This window comes from Cebidichthys violaceus, unplaced genomic scaffold, assembly GCF_023349555.1.
Source record: "Cebidichthys violaceus isolate CVI_PGR_0920_01 unplaced genomic scaffold, fCebVio1.0.p SCAF_25, whole genome shotgun sequence".
Taxonomy (NCBI): domain Eukaryota; kingdom Metazoa; phylum Chordata; class Actinopteri; order Perciformes; family Stichaeidae; genus Cebidichthys; species Cebidichthys violaceus.
Genome location: NW_027176428.1, coordinates 4284183 through 4300222, shown reverse-complemented (window position 1 = coordinate 4300222; position 16040 = coordinate 4284183). Strand labels below are relative to the sequence as shown.

Sequence of the window (16040 nt, the reverse complement as noted above, 5' to 3'; positions counted from 1 at the left end):
TTTATTTAAATCACAGGAACAGGAATCTGCTTTTTTGCCAGAGAAGGAAATATGTATGAATAAGAAAACTGACTGGAGTTGCGTCAAGGTTTGGACAAGAGAATACTAATCCATTAGCTGTTTTGATACAGATGGTGCTTCAGTTTGCCTTCAAACATTTCAGTTAATTATGTATGCTGCATTATTTATGTTTCTATAATCAGAGATTCACAGATTTTATTAACACAAAGTTAATCAATTGTTCTGTCACCTTGGTAGCGGCCGAGTAGTCTTTCTTCTTTTGCATTCTTGTAACATCCTTTCCCCCTTAATGTATGTGAAGAAGATTAATCTACCTCATTTTCATTCCAGTTTTTAATCAGGAATACACAGTGTAATGACTGGAGATATATGAGACCATCACGGTGTCCCATAATTGATTTACGCTTTCTGATTTTTGAATTTGTCGCCATTTACAATTCAGTTCAAAATGTACAGAGTTGTCTTTCTGGTACAAAGAGAAAGCCACAGCAGAACAGAATGAGAACTCGGCTTCAGTTGTTTTACTTGTACTTCTGGAAGTCTCAGTGTGCCTCGGTGTGCATGCAGCTTCAACTGTAGTTGTGGCTAATGATGTTACGTCAGTGCTGGAAAAATCCAAAGAACCAAATACTCTTTCAGCCAGTGAATTTCCAACAAGAATAGATCAAGAAGAGGTATAAAGTTTAAATATTCATTATTATGTTAATGTTACAATAGAACCTGTTGTAATGCATCAATTCTAAGAATAACTGTAGTAAAAAACACACATTGTATGTTGTGAAGGATCTTTTGTTGACTGCTTTATATACATTTTACAGGATTTTGCATGAATTTAATTAAGTGGCTTGATTTCTCAGATATTTAAATGACCAAACTAACCAAAACAGACATTGCCATCTAGACTTTGAGAAATTGCAGCCTCCTAAGGACCAGTGTTATAGATAGATATGGATATGATCTTTCTATCTCAGTGGTTAGAGAGCTCCTTTTAAGAATTCCCCCTTCCACTTGTCTGAGAGAAGCTTTCAACTGAGTTACAGTTTTAATACCACTTTTTAGTGAAGTCTTAACTTAGTTATTGCTTTTAATTCCTAGAAGTCAACTAAATTGCAGCCTATGGAAGTGTGTTACTCTTTGAAACTCAATGTCAAAGCCCAGTTATTTTGCTCCTCTAGCACTTGTTCATTAGCCGTCTATACTGTGAGTCAATCTTAAAAGGCACTATGAAGGGAACTGCACTAAAGCACCTTCCTCTGAAGTGCCAATAAAGCAGATGCAATGAATATCTCAATGTTTTAGCATGTATGTAGGGAAATGACTAATAACATTTATCATGTCAGTAGTATTATTGGTCAGGTTGCCTTGAACAACCGTTAGCAGAGCATTGCCCTCCAGTTGACAACAATGAATTATTAAAGCATCAAACAGCATTAAGGAGTTTCTTAGAACTTTATTTTTATCTTTACATACAGCCATACACAGCACAACATAGTTAAATTCTACTTCTACATTTAAACCCATTCTAAGCATTAGGAGTATTGGGCCACTGTGAAGCATCTGGGGAGCATTTTGGGGTTCAGTGTCTTGCTCAAAAACACTTGTGAGGCCAGGAATTGAACTGCCAACCTTGTGATTAAAGGTTTCCTTTAAGCCGCCTTCCGTTTCAAGCATCACGTTTTTGTTTGGAACCCCCTCTACACTAATGTAGGGGGCAGGAGTGATGACTATGGATGCTAAGGCGGCTAGCATCACAGAGCGTCAACAGCATTTGGAGGGCTCCCCATGGGCCGAGTCACAGATGTGGAAATAGAGATCTGGGGCACTTTCTGATACAGCTCAGACTTTCTAAACTAGAGAAACAACGATGAAACTGCCTGCAGGAGGAGTCAACATTTGCTCAGCTGATTATGTGTTAATTTAGCACAGTGGTTGTCTGTGATAAATGACCAGTGACACAGGCTTTTTTCCTGGACGAAAGATCCCAACTGTGCAATAGATATCAGTCATCCACACTAGCCTATAGGACAGGGGTCACTAATAGGCGGACTGCGGTCAGGGTCCAGACTCAGACACCATTGTATCGGGACCTGGACCTAAAACCAATAGATAATTGAAAATTATAACATTTTGACGGAGCGCTTTTAATTATTTAGCTTTTCCAGCCTTTACGGGACTCGTTCAGCGGTCCAGGAAACACACCGACCAATTACATGCATTGCAAATCACATCACGTGATGCTACTCAGCCAATCAAATATGTGTATTCCGATAAGCTTTCTTAAGTGAGATGTACACGGGGGAGACGCGGAGAGGAACGAGTAGTCAGAGTCAGAGAAGTTGTGTCACATGGCATTCTCCAAAAAGAGAAATGTGGTCAGAGCTTTTCACCAAGACTGTACAGACTTTTAAATGTTAATTCTTCTCACGGGCATCTCAAAACCAGTATGTCTCATATGTTCAGTGACTGTGACGATTATTAAAAGCGGCAATGTGAAGCGCCACTACGAGACAAAGCACAACTCTTTTGAGCAAACGTACCAACTCGGGTACAACAAATAAATGATCTAAGAACCCAATATGATCAGAATCCTAACACATTAATTCACTGTCCAACAATGAGGTTAACAGAGAGGAATAGAGCTGAAACAAGTGGTTTCCATAACCACAGATGAGGTCCCTGCACACAAATTTCTGTAATTAGAAAATCATGGTTTTCTTGGTTGGCATCACTTCACACCTGAATGAATGAATTTAAAGCTGCAGGGCAATTCAGTTCAATAATTTTTTCTAAAATTAAGTACTTTATTTTAAGGTGCACATTGTTCAAAAGCTTTCTGTTATGTAATTTATTCTTAAATGCAGCCATTATTTTACTTAAAATGAGAGAACATTTATTTATTATTAGATTATTATGTATCATTTATAATTCATCCAGTTGATTTTGAAAACTGACAATAAATATTGTTGAGATATTATTTCTTTTTTAAATTTCACAGTCAGTTGTTGACATACTTTAATACAACTGCTAGGGTACTTCACTATATACGGAACTAAATCATAACGCAAGTTAGATATTGTGATGTTGCGCACCTTTGCATGAGGAAATTCTCCCTAAATGGACCTCGTTGAATTTTAATTGAATACAGGACAAGCAGTTGGTTGAGTAGTGAGAAACAGCAAAGCCTGTGACACAAAGAAGTTACCTCGCAAGCCTCAGAAACAAATCATTCAAATGTTACATCCTTCGAAGGGTGTGATCTCTAGAGGACAGGAACAAAACATTCAGGAGGATCTTGCCACTTTGGAAAGTTTCATTTTCTGCATGAAAACAGGAGTTTATTGTCTGACATTAAGAAGTCAAAGCCACAGTCTCTCAAACTGTTTATATTTAGTCAAACGTAGACTTACGAACTTTTCTTACTATTTTTTAAATTATTATTTTTTTTATGATCACTGTCAATCGTCAGTTCTCATGTCACTAAGAAGAAATTTAGGAATAAGGATTGTGTGTGTGTGTGTGTGTGTGTGTGTGTGTGTGTGTGTGTGTGTAATTGTGGTTTATTCTCATGGTATTTCAAACAAAGAATTCAAAAGAAATGTATCACATAGTGCTCCACATTCTCAGCAAAAAAAAAATAAAAATTGCAGCTAGTCTTCACTTCCTGGAAACTCCACAGATCCAAAGTGTCATCCAGTTAGCCCGATTTCAGTGTTTAATAACATGCTTCACATTTGATAAGCATAAAATGTACTGTGTATTTAATTGCATTGCTTGATTGGTGAGCAGAGGGATATGCTCATGTCATATGTGAGTAATTTATCTATACATTTTGGCACTAACTTTGGTTTAGGTGTCATAAAGGGAATGAGCTCTCAGGAAAGAATACTTGAAAGCCTTTTTTTTACCTGCTGTTGAATCTTTCACATGAGTGAAAGAAGCAGGGAAATTGTTTTACGTATGATCAAAAGGTATCGATCCCTTGATTCCCTAGAGGTGACAGTTAGCAGGCAACACTTCAATGGTAAAATACATATTTCTTTTCTGCATTAGATTAACTTCATTGTGTATTCAGTGGCTAGTGAATCCAGGGATAATAGGTGGATGAAGCCTTGAGAAGCTTTGGGACTTTCTTATCGTATGCCTTGAAAAAAGATCAGAACTTTACAGTGACGTCTGAAGGTTTTTTATAGCAGCAACAGTATTAAACCTCAACAAAGCAGCAGCACATCAATCACATTGATTTCAGATTATTATTATTTTTCATGAATTGCTGCGATTAAGAGTTAAGTTGTGAAAGTTTTTTTATATTTATTATATTGATTAATTAAGTTACGCATATTTGCACATATTTCTGTATCTTATGGATATTACAACACAAATACAAAAATTCATGTTTATGGATAATAGAAAATGTATGTACCATGGTATACATTTGTGGATTGTCTTATGCAACTATCAAAGTCCAATAAAAACTTCCATATTAGGTTATATCCTATTACAGTATGTCTGTCATTGTGGTTTAAAATGTTTTAATAGGCAATGTTAACCATAATCAAAACTGTGAATGTCAACCTCATTGTGGCATTAGAGATCAAGTGTGGAGTCCCTAGAGTCAATAGAATGCATCATCTGGGAACCACGAATGTCTACAACATTTCATGGGAATCCATCCAATAGTTGTTGAGTTATTTTAGCGCAAATCGTTTTCCCGCGTGTCAAGTGAATTTTTTGAATTGATTTATCGTCCAACATGAATAGCTGGTCCCAATGCAAAAGTGATGAAGTAGGGCGTTTCATCACGAGTCAGGTGGCAGCCAGGTGTGGCATCACGTGCCTCGCTGTGCCAGAGGCAAAGAGAATTTATATTATCAGTCATTGCACCCAAAGTACGGGGACATTTGCACATCCGCATGCTGCTGCACAGTCCTCTCATACAGTATGACTTCAGTTGCAGTGCTCACTGAAAAACAAAGGGCAATTAAAGCTGCACAATTATTACAGCAATTCCAAAGATATGTATGTACAGCATACATATCTTTTCTAATCTCAGTGTCAGTCTTAGCAAACCTTAATACATCAACATTTCTTCCTGAATCCAGTTGCCTCAGTAATGGTAGTTACTGATCATTCGCTTGTCCCTCCCAGCAAAACAACTGACACAAATTAAGTGATTATGTCAATTTCCAGCATGAGGAGATCTGCGTGTGTATTCTTGGAGGAACACCTGCACTGTTGCACACACACGCACAATCCTGTTGCCGCTGAGCTGTAGCAGATGTTTGAGCCAGTGCTCGAAGACTGTCCAGATGTCTTCTTCACGCTCGTCGTTATTGGGAGGGAAAAAACACAAAGCAGACTGCATGGCACACGTGGGCCATTTAGAGAGTATTATTGTGGGGAAAAGCACATTGAGACCTTCCAGATTCCCCTCCATTCCCTTCTGTCCCTATTTCTCCACTTAAAGTGGTTTACTGAAGCTGCTTATTCTTTAGCATTATCTCTGTGAAAACGGAAGGATGAATATAATTGGATTGGTTTTTTTTTATTAAATCATTGGGGTGGGAAAAAAAAGGCAGCTTTGTAACCCAGAAAAGTTAGCAGTTAGCAATTATGATGTGCTTTTCAGGTCAAGTGAGCATATAGCCCCAATTCTGACACCTCTTGTCTTGTGGGATTTTGAATTGTAATAACCTTGAGGCTGTTAATGTAATTGCATGTCAGCGTGTTTCACAAGTCAATATATGCAGCTTTTGGTTAGATATTTTAAATCTGTGACCTCACTGTGTGCAGCCCATTGCTCTCTGAGGTCTCAGTAGTCATTACAACACGTGATCCGCAGGCCACTTTAAATCACTACTATTATAAAAAGAAAAAATGTAAATAATACTTAGTTTTAGCTCAAACCTATAATATAGCTAGTGAGTAATCCATGACTGCAAGCTAATATAAATAGCACATAAACAACCTAAATAAAATCCCACGCTGCCTTCTTGCTGTCTTAACAGGCTATTGTTGCGGCTCAGTAAATGCAGCACTCTGCTGTCAATGTGAGTGGTCTTTCTTTATCTGTGAACATCCCATGGGCCTTTACAGTAGGCCAGTCTGTTCTTGTCCTACTTTCGGGCACGCCTGTCCTCCCTCCTTGTCGTCTGTTAGATGTGGCGTGCAGGCCCTTCTTTCACCGACCTCTCTGAGGTATCAGACTGCAGAGCTACTACCCGTGGAGACAGGGTGGCTTGGTCTGCATCCATCTGTCTTGTTTGCCTCTGTAAAATCCAATTCCCTCCTCTCGTGCAAGCATCCCAAGCGACACTCATCCATCTTTTGCTTCCCATGAATCTGGGCCGTCTGGTCAGGTGCTGCAAGCCCATCATTTGTTTCTGTTAGGTTTTTTATCCCTCCAGCCTACTTTCTTCTGTACTCTATTCTCTCTTTTCAAATGGGCAGGCTGCTGGCCTGTAACTCACAAAGGGCTCGTTGACGCTATGTTAAAGGCTAACAATATCGCAGTGGCAGGGAGGGAATGAGGTTCGACTTTTTTGCCATCAGCAGCTGCTCTAAACCAATAAACAGGATGTTAAATTGAGAATCACTGCCATGGCCAGGTTGTTGGCAGTACCGTCGGCCATATTCCAGACAGCAGTAATAGCATCATTGGTAATGCTATGGGTCTCAGCGGGCTGTAATTGAATGTAACTTATTCAGTTACACGTATATATATCTCTGTCTCCCACAGGGGCTTGGAAAGTGTCTCCTGAGTTTCATGCTGCAATAAAGACAGCATAGAGTTTAATAAAAGTAATGGCAGCTTAATGGCTTTTTCCTGCCAGCGTAATTGAAAATTTGAGGTGTCATATTGCATCTTTGTTTTCATGGATTCTAATCACACCTTGTAGCTGAAAATGAAACTAAATCATAACACAACTCTCTATGGTGATGCTTTTATTACAGTACATTGTCCCATCACAACATGGGAAATAATCATGTTACCAGTAGACCCAGTATACAAACACAGTGGTTGGCTTGATATCCCATTAGCCTCAGCTGAATATGTTTTCCGTTAATTAGCAGATGTTAGCATGCTAACATACGAAAGATGGATGGGGAACATTGTAAACATTATACTCATTAAACATTGGCATTGTCATTGTGAGCATGTTATCATGTGCTGACGTTAGCATTTAGCTCAAAATAGTGGCTAGCGTGGCTGTATACTATTGTCACAACTAAACTGATGTCATTCATTGAAATATTTGCACTGAATGGTGCCTGTGGGGGAAATGTCAAGAAAACATTGTAATGTAGCAGATTCTTTGGAGTTGAACAGAAGGCTAGGATTTGTTCCCCAGTTTATACGCACAAATGTGTAATCTGGCATGCAGACTCCTGTACATTTCTGGCAGTAAAACAGTTGTAGATTCTTGGCATGTCTCTCCTACATGTGACTTCACCTGGAACCTTCTATTTTCACATAATGTGAGCGATGGCCAGTGGTCCATTTAGCCAGAAGACCCAGAATGTGCAGTTTGTGAGCTGAATTAATAAATCAATAATACAATGGATGCTATCCTCATTAAACATTGGCAGCGGTTTAAATAAATCCCTGATTAAACACAAATGAGCACACAAGCACACCACTCACAAAAAGACACACAAGCTTCTGAGTCTAACATGATAATACACTAAATGCATTATATGCTGCCCACATTATGCACTGACATTATTTCTCAGTTACAAAATGGAAAGAAAGGTGGGCTTTCATTCAAATTTCATCTAACCACCTTCAGTCGCATCATTTCAAGTCCTAAATAATCACTTATTTTATGTACTTATACTTGAACATGGAGGCCGCAGAGATAAAGTGTTACTGAGACACTAACACTCTGAAGAAATGCTGTGTGGTAATTTAGTCAAAGTCACGATTTCCATCCTTCCCTCCTTCCTTCAGTGCTTTATCTATCCATCTGTCAATGGAGTCCCAGACTTATATGTATGTCTATGGCTATTGACCAAAATTAGAGCTTTATTTCACTGTCTCTCTCCTCGACTTTTTTAACCCTGCTGCAGCCTCAGAGAAACGGACAGACAGGCAGAGAAAGAAAGAGGTGTTTTCTTCCTCCTCCTTCTCTGTCCCTGTGTGTGTGTGTGTGTGTGTGTGTGTGTGTGTGTGTGTGTGTGTGTCAGTGTGTATATTTGTGTGTATTTTTGCTTAATACAGGTGTCCATGCTGAAACGCATATATGTTCTGTGTGTGTGTGTGTGTGTGTGTGTGTGTGTGTGTGTGTGTGTGTGTGTCTGTGTGTGTCTGTGTGTGTCTGTGTGTGTATTAGCTGAAGGCAGCGCATCTCTCTCTTGAGCCAGGTCCTGCAGAGCTAGCGTGCTGCGTTCACAGTCGGCCTGCATTTTAGCAGCAGTCTCCATTTACACCGTCTGCCACACAACCGTCCACGGCTGAAGCATATATGGATTCTTTGGCTACAATAAAAGGTACAGCTGAGGGCGGCCTGCTACAACATTTATGTAATGTCTTATACTTAACGCTCAGCCGGAGTAACACATAGAATGGAAGGTTCAATGTGCTACACAAACACAGAGACAGGTACACTCGGTGATCAATCATGTCTCACAGGGCTGAGTAGGACATCGACTGGTTGGTCTGTATGTGTTTGCAGAGCATGTTAAGTAAACAAATGAGCTATATCTAATTTATCTGTCTTTTAAAGGCAATCCAACTCCAAAACAATAAGAACAGTTGAAGTGCATATTGATTGCACTAAGAGTGTGTTTTGGAAAGCTTGAGTACATTGAACCAGGGACTGGTGTTTCAAAAGAAATTTATTCTAATTAAGTGGTCTCTCTAATTGATTTGGACGACCGATTGACCGGTACCTTTTATTGCTAGAAAATAAAAGGAACCAACTTCTCCATGTTAACAACCAGTTTCCTCCTGTTCTAAACCTCTTTATCAAATAATGACAGCAGCAAAGAAAATAAAAAGTTTGACTAGTAGGAGAAAACTTGTGTTGGTTCTGTGAGACTGTAAGTAGATTATCCTACCCTGTATCTGACAGATAAAATTGCATTATAGTTGAATTTAGTACATTTTACCAAAAATGAAGTACTGTGGTCAGAGTGTGTATACGACATTTAATTAAATATTATAAATATAAATCAAAACCACAACAGACTACCATAAACAATTTACCAATCACTTACTATCAGTTTTAATCAAAATATGTACAAAATATTGTCCCTTCCTACAAGGGCTAATCTGTCCATATCATATTGAAATGCTGCCAATCCATATGTAAAAGATGTGATTAGTGCAGGTTTGTGAATATAGTAAAAGTAATTTCTTGATTCATCTTCAGAGGAATTAGACTCTTAGACTAATTAGACTGGCCAGCTCAATAAATTATGTCTTCATTTAGCACTTTCCCACCATTATTTTCTGGCGTTTGGTTGTCAGAAAGCTCAAACAGGGTTTGATACAACTACTGAATAAAAAGTGGGTCAACAGAGAATTGTATCAAGGGCAAACTTGACACAAGGTTAAAGCAATTATATTCTTTAATCCCGTCTAGAGGAAACTGCTGGGGATACCGTTGATACATCTGTAGGAAAGCAGTTTTCTAAGTGCAATACAAGGGATTTGAATTGCATTACTTAATTAATTCATTTGTTTTTATTAATACTGTATTTATGTTCTAAAGCACCATGAGTTAGGAGGTCGACAGATGTCAAAGGATGTTTGGGTGATGATGCCGTTGAGAACTTTAAGACTATTTTGGGAAGTTAGAGAGTAATAAACACTCTCTGGTGCTGTTTAATCAATGTATGTGTATGAGTCTTGTGTTGGTTGATTCAAGGTCTAATAAAAAGATAAAGATAAAACATAAAAAGTAAGACTAATTGATCGCTGTCTAGCACTGACACTGCATCCCTGTAGACGTAATGTTTTTTTTGGAACTTTTGAAACTAAAGAGCAAACTAATTAAAGTTGTAAAGATGGGCGAGAGCAGAAACTTGGCATCCACTGAAAGAGTTTTATTTCCAGCTTATTCTTGTGTGTGACTTTTTAGCCCGGAGGATGGGCTGAGCTGGCTGTTTTTCCAGCACTTTCTTTCACTCTCTCTCTGTACTCCAGCCCCTCGCTCAGAGCATAAGGAAGTTCAAAGAACGAATATGAAAACAGGCGATAGTCTGATCTGCTGCAGAGTGGAGGAGTTCTGTGCTTTTATTGAAATGTAGTAGTTAGCAGGCCCCGAAATCATTCACGTTTAGTTAAAAAGAACTTTTTAATTTTGTCCAAGTAAAATAAAGAGAAAACCAAGTAAAATAAAGAGAAAACAATGTAATTATTGTTTTACAAAAAGGTTTATTTTTTAAGTTCTTTCTTAAAGTTGTGTTATTGTATAACTAAACATGAGATGTTTCAGAACTTCTGCTAATAGAAATTGTGTTTAAATCATCATCAAAAATGAAGGGGTCACAACTGCTTTATACTATATGAAAACCTCCTGCTTCAGTTTATTAAATCCCTGCTGCCTTCTGACGACAGCAGCACACATGTGTTGACAAATCTGCACCCCCTGATTTGAGAAGTGCCGCTCCAGAGCACAGCACCATTACGCACAGCCGTTCACTGTGTTCACTCAATTAAATCACCTGCAAATGACACCAGGCTCTCTAAAAAATAACCCCACGCAACTCTATACACAAGGGATGTCATGATACCAGAACATTTGTAGTAGATACCAGTTCCAGTGAAATTCCACGACTTGCGATACCAGTATAAAAAACAAAACAATAAACACTTTCAGTTAGTGTTAGGAAGTTTAACAGGTCACAATTCCCACTCTAATATCTATTTTACATTGCTTCAAACATGGCCTTCAAACAGCTGTTTTTATTCAAGTTTCTAGCCAAAAACTAAATTTTACGGGACATACAACAGAAGTACAGATCTGTGCATCCACCATTGTAAATATATTGTACATATTTCAACGATCTAATCCATCATCATCATATCACACTTCACATATTGTCTACTAATGACTTTAGTGTGGAGTTGCAAAAGCACTCCAACTCCAACTAATGCTGCGGAGATACTTTCACTTCTCTCTTTCAAAAAATAAAAATGCATCAGCCTTGTTTCAGTCTTTAAAAATCGGAGGACCTCTAATTGGCACAGCTCTTTCTGAGAGATGAGACCAATAACAGATTGGTTGAGGATGTATTTATTAATTACCACACCCTCCAATCTATAATCCATTGCATGCAGCCCTTTTGCACTTTGCGCTGCTACATGATCCAACATAGCAGGTGCGCTTGGAGATGCCCATACAGTCAAGGCAACTGACTGCTATATGCACTTGTAATTTAGTTGCACTTGTAGTTGCACTTATGCAATTAAAATAGGGCCCAAAGGGTAAAAGAGATTGTGTTTAAAAGTGATATTCTGATATTCAGAACATTCGTATAGCAGCAAACAACTATTTACTATGTAAAGATATAGGGGAGTACTGTCTACCTGGGCAGAGAATGAATGGCTACTGGCTAGCTAATCGGCGCCATTCTGCACCACGGTTATACAACGGGTACTGTTGATAACGCCGTCCTGACCCATGGCGTCGCCATGGCCCTTTGTAAAGCTGCCTCACTGGTTGCAAACCAATGTTGCTAAAACTGTCAAGATCAAAGGGATTGATAAATATTATTATTTTAATTATTTATAACATTAATAATTGAACATAATGTTGCCATATTTTTTGTTTTTATATACACTCACACCTCTCTCTCTCTCTCTCTCACACACACACACACACACACACACACACACACTCACTCACTCTCCACTTCCATTATTGCAGTGACCACATTGACATGTAATCCAGTTGCCATATCCGCTGCCAGCTTCTGGGTCATTAGCATAATTATAACATGCAGAGATATTTGGAATGAGCTTGTGATTCTTTCCAAAAGCGTTGTCACACTGCCTCACTTGTGGGATTCATCTTCACTCACACTCAAGTTGCCTCCCATCTGCTCACTGAATACTACAAATTGTATAAGTAGGAGAAGTTCTCACCCTCGTTTTCATGAAATGGCCCAACAGATTTCTAAAGGACTCTCGTGTCTGTTGGCCTTTTCACCAGCCTTTACCTTAGCTCAATATGACTTCTTCAACATTTATGTAACTGTGTGCACAATTTACTTACAGCAGTTAGATCCCTTGAATGATCAATGTTTCCTTGATAATGCACCTGGACACAGTGACCTTTTGGTCCTGCAGTAATTGGATTTCATGGTTGAGAAGTGACGATGAAGGATTTGTTTGATTTAGAGCCTATTACTTCCACAACTTTGGCTCTCTTCCCTCCATTTTGGAAAATGTCCCGAATAGATATTACAATGATACTTTGAGGAATGTCACATAAGCATCATGTTGTGTGGTCAGAATAGCCAAAACCTGCTTAATTTAAATTTTAATGGAAAACTATTACTACCTGAGTAAGAGTATTGAGTAAGAGTATTGTACCTAGTGAAAAGTTTACTTCGTAACTTAAGCCAAGCGGGTTGGGGAGGTTCAGGTGTAACCCTACATATACTGTATGTCAGGACCGTGCACCTCAGACAATGTGTTCGTTTTGATCAACCACACAATGATAACCTGGTCGCTCACAGTGCCCCAAGTTTAGTGTCCAATCAACTACAGACCGTTTTGAAAGGACAAATGACTGAGAGAAACTAGATAACACCATCTTCCAGAGTGTTACACTGACAAACACTCGACCAGATATGTTTCACAAGAGCAGTAGCACATTTAACATGTGAATCGGTGATGCTGCGATTTAAACACTTTTTTTTTCAGATCGTTTCACCAGTGAATAGACCTGGGAGTGATCGACTTAGACACAGAATAGTTAAAAACTTTGGCACACTCTTCATATATATATTTCATATATCGGACTGTGTACAAGCAAAAACAACCACTTGAGAGAAATGAAGAGTTGCTCAATATTTTTATGTGATATACAGGCGTCAATCTTGAGTCTACAGTCTTGAGGGGATGTGGTCAAATTATAACGGAGAGCCAAAGCAGTACACCTTCAGGTTCTTTAACGTTTGAGAATAAAACCAATGGGGCATGCTCTGAACAGAATATTGATTAACAAGAATAAAAATATAGTATTAAAAAGACTTATGTAAGGCTATAGTAAAGATTGTATGGAAATCCATCCTATACTGCTTAAAATTACTCTTACAGGTACAGGCAAAAAGTTAAATGGACTGCAATAAATACATGGATCCTAGTAAATGTAACTTGTTACAGCATAACTCTGGTAACATTTTTAATCTTATTTAACAAACCAACGCTATGAAATATTCATCAACCACTGCAAAGCTGACCTGATGTAACCAGCATCACCGCGTCCCTGGACAGACCCTATTGTCCTCAAAGAGCTCTCAATAAGTAATACACAATATCAGCAGCTTAGCAATGTGAAAATAAGAATTCCCATAATATGTATCCCCAATCTTTATTGAAGTTTCTTCATTGAAATATATGTTGCAGAAATGTTTTCTCAATATATGTCATTGTTTTTTTAATTTTAAACTATGCTTGTCCTTCTGCAAGACATCTGCTGTTGTAAAAAAAAAAGTCCTCAATTATCAATGCACTCAATTTAGCCGCAAAATCCGAAATATCTAATCTAATGTAATTGTTTCTCAGTTGAGGCCAATTTCCATCAGTGAGAGCGATTTTCAATAGCCACTGAATAGACATTTATGATGCATTCCCAAAATGAAGAGTCCAAATCAGCAGATCCCTCTGGCCTGATGCCTCAATCTGTTTCCCAATCTCATTTCTAATTTATCTTACTCTGCCCGAACAAACCTCGGTGCCATAAAGTGCAGTTTGACATTAATCCTTCGAATCTGCAGAGGGCGATGAAGCGATAGAAGAAGGGTTTGGCATGATTCCTATTCCCAGTTCAATCCCCAGAACTCTATAAAGTGCCCTTCATTTGTCTTCAAATCAACGTCATCTGTGTTTTGTGAATGAATATAAAAATATGCCTGTTCTCCCAGGAAGTGTAAGGAATCCTAATGGCCTCCTGATGTAGCTTCTGCTGTTAGTGGGAAGAATTGAGGTAGAATCAGCTTTACCCATTATCATCCACTATTTATTTGCAGTCTTACTTTATTCTTTGTGTACAATCAATGTGATTCACATTGATAATAACTACCAGGTGATGTTGGATTGTATTCTTGTTGTTGTCATTCTCCTTCTTGAAGATGATATGAGATGACCTTTACACTTAAGAGGTGTGTTTGTGTGCAGTTTTTTCATTTTATTGCAAAAGGTTACAGCACTTTTGAGTTTTGTGTTTGTTGATTCTGTCCCAAAAACCAAAGCTAACCACGGTGGTGAAACTATTGGTTGTGAATGTTCAGGGTGTGGTGTGTCAAGACCATTCTGAATGGTCTGCCTAAAGAACATGACATTTCACCTCTAAACCTGGTTTCTCTCCTGGTTTCAATACAGGTTCATCTTGCATTTCTATGTTCCAATTTCTTAGTCAGTCTGGTTAGACTTAGTTTATATTTTTCCTTTTGTTGCCTTAATGGTTGCTCTTTTCAACCGTCCCATCAGAAATTCAAAACCTGGTAACTAGGATGGAACGTCTAGGGGCACCACTAACATCTTAATGGCCATAGACAAGTCAGCACTTTTGAGTTACAGCAATGTAGCTAGCTCAGTTCATCGTGGAGAAATGTGTATCCAAATGTTTGAAGATATCACAGACTACTTGTGCACATGTGAATAGTGAAGATAAAGACACCTAAAGGATGTTCTTATGAATTCTCCTTTCAAAACCACAGTTCTGAACGTTCGAGACTGTACACACAAAAACTGATAGTGTTGATCCTTTGTTCAAACAGTTAAAACAAACAGATTTCAGTGAACAATGACTGTTCTCACTCAGATTCAAATGTGGAAGGAGTGCAATGTTGCAGCACCACAAGACTTCTGAGGGAGGAGGTAAGGTTGAATGATTGAGTCAAAAACAGTGTGACTTGGAAAGCTCTTTGCATCTTCTCTTCTATCAAATACCAATTTCTGTTTGATCTTTCCTATCCAAACAGTTGAATTTTCAGGTCAAGCCCTACCAAATAAAAGATGGTACATTTTTCTTTGACACTAAGTCATCCATGCAGGCATTTCACTGGTGTACTGTGACCTAACTGTCTCCATCCCCTGCCAATCCCACCGCCCCCTCGACAATTACGAGTCACCCAATTTGACGATGTCAAAGTACAAACAATTGCCCAATTCTAAATGTGTGTTTTTTTTATGTGTCATCTACTCTCCTATGTATCTTTGTATGTTTGCCACCATCAAAGACTACTAACAGATGAATGCCTAAAAATATCAAAGAGAATATCCAACGGTCTTCATGCTGTGAGTTGGATATGTGCAAAGGAATTAAAACAGTGGCATGAAACACTGAACACAGCAGCATTTGAATATTAACATCAAGGTTATACCCTTCTACACACTGTATATCTGAGTGCTTGCAAGACTGATGAATAACGATGTGTTCTTACTGAATTTTCAAGGAAGAGAGGAATCCATAATGCAAAATAGGAGCGCTGGGATGCAGTTTAATGTATGACCTCAGAGGGTCTTTCTCCTGCAGAAATAAGATGGCACTTGTCAAAGTATGAGCCTTTTGTCATTGGTGCTGAGAATCCTGAAGTTCTTCTCTGATGCGGGAAATGATAAAAAGAAAATAGAGACAGCATTTGTTATGTGTTGACAGGGACACTTAACACAGGCATCAAGAAATTAATATAATAAACTCAAGCATACACACACACACACACACACACACACGTGCGTACCGTAGATGTCCAAAGGCACACCAACCCACACACAATCTTGTGTCTGAGCACTGATTTAACTCTGAGCACTGGTTTACTAGTTCAACTCTTCTGTGTGGACTATG

At 38.6% G+C, this 16040-nt stretch overlaps 1 protein-coding gene across 6 annotated transcripts in view; it reads left to right on the top strand.

The window, feature by feature from the left end:
* Positions 1–16040, top strand: part of dlgap4b (discs, large (Drosophila) homolog-associated protein 4b) — a 102286-nt gene that overhangs the window by 51816 nt on the left and 34430 nt on the right. The window lies entirely within an intron of this gene.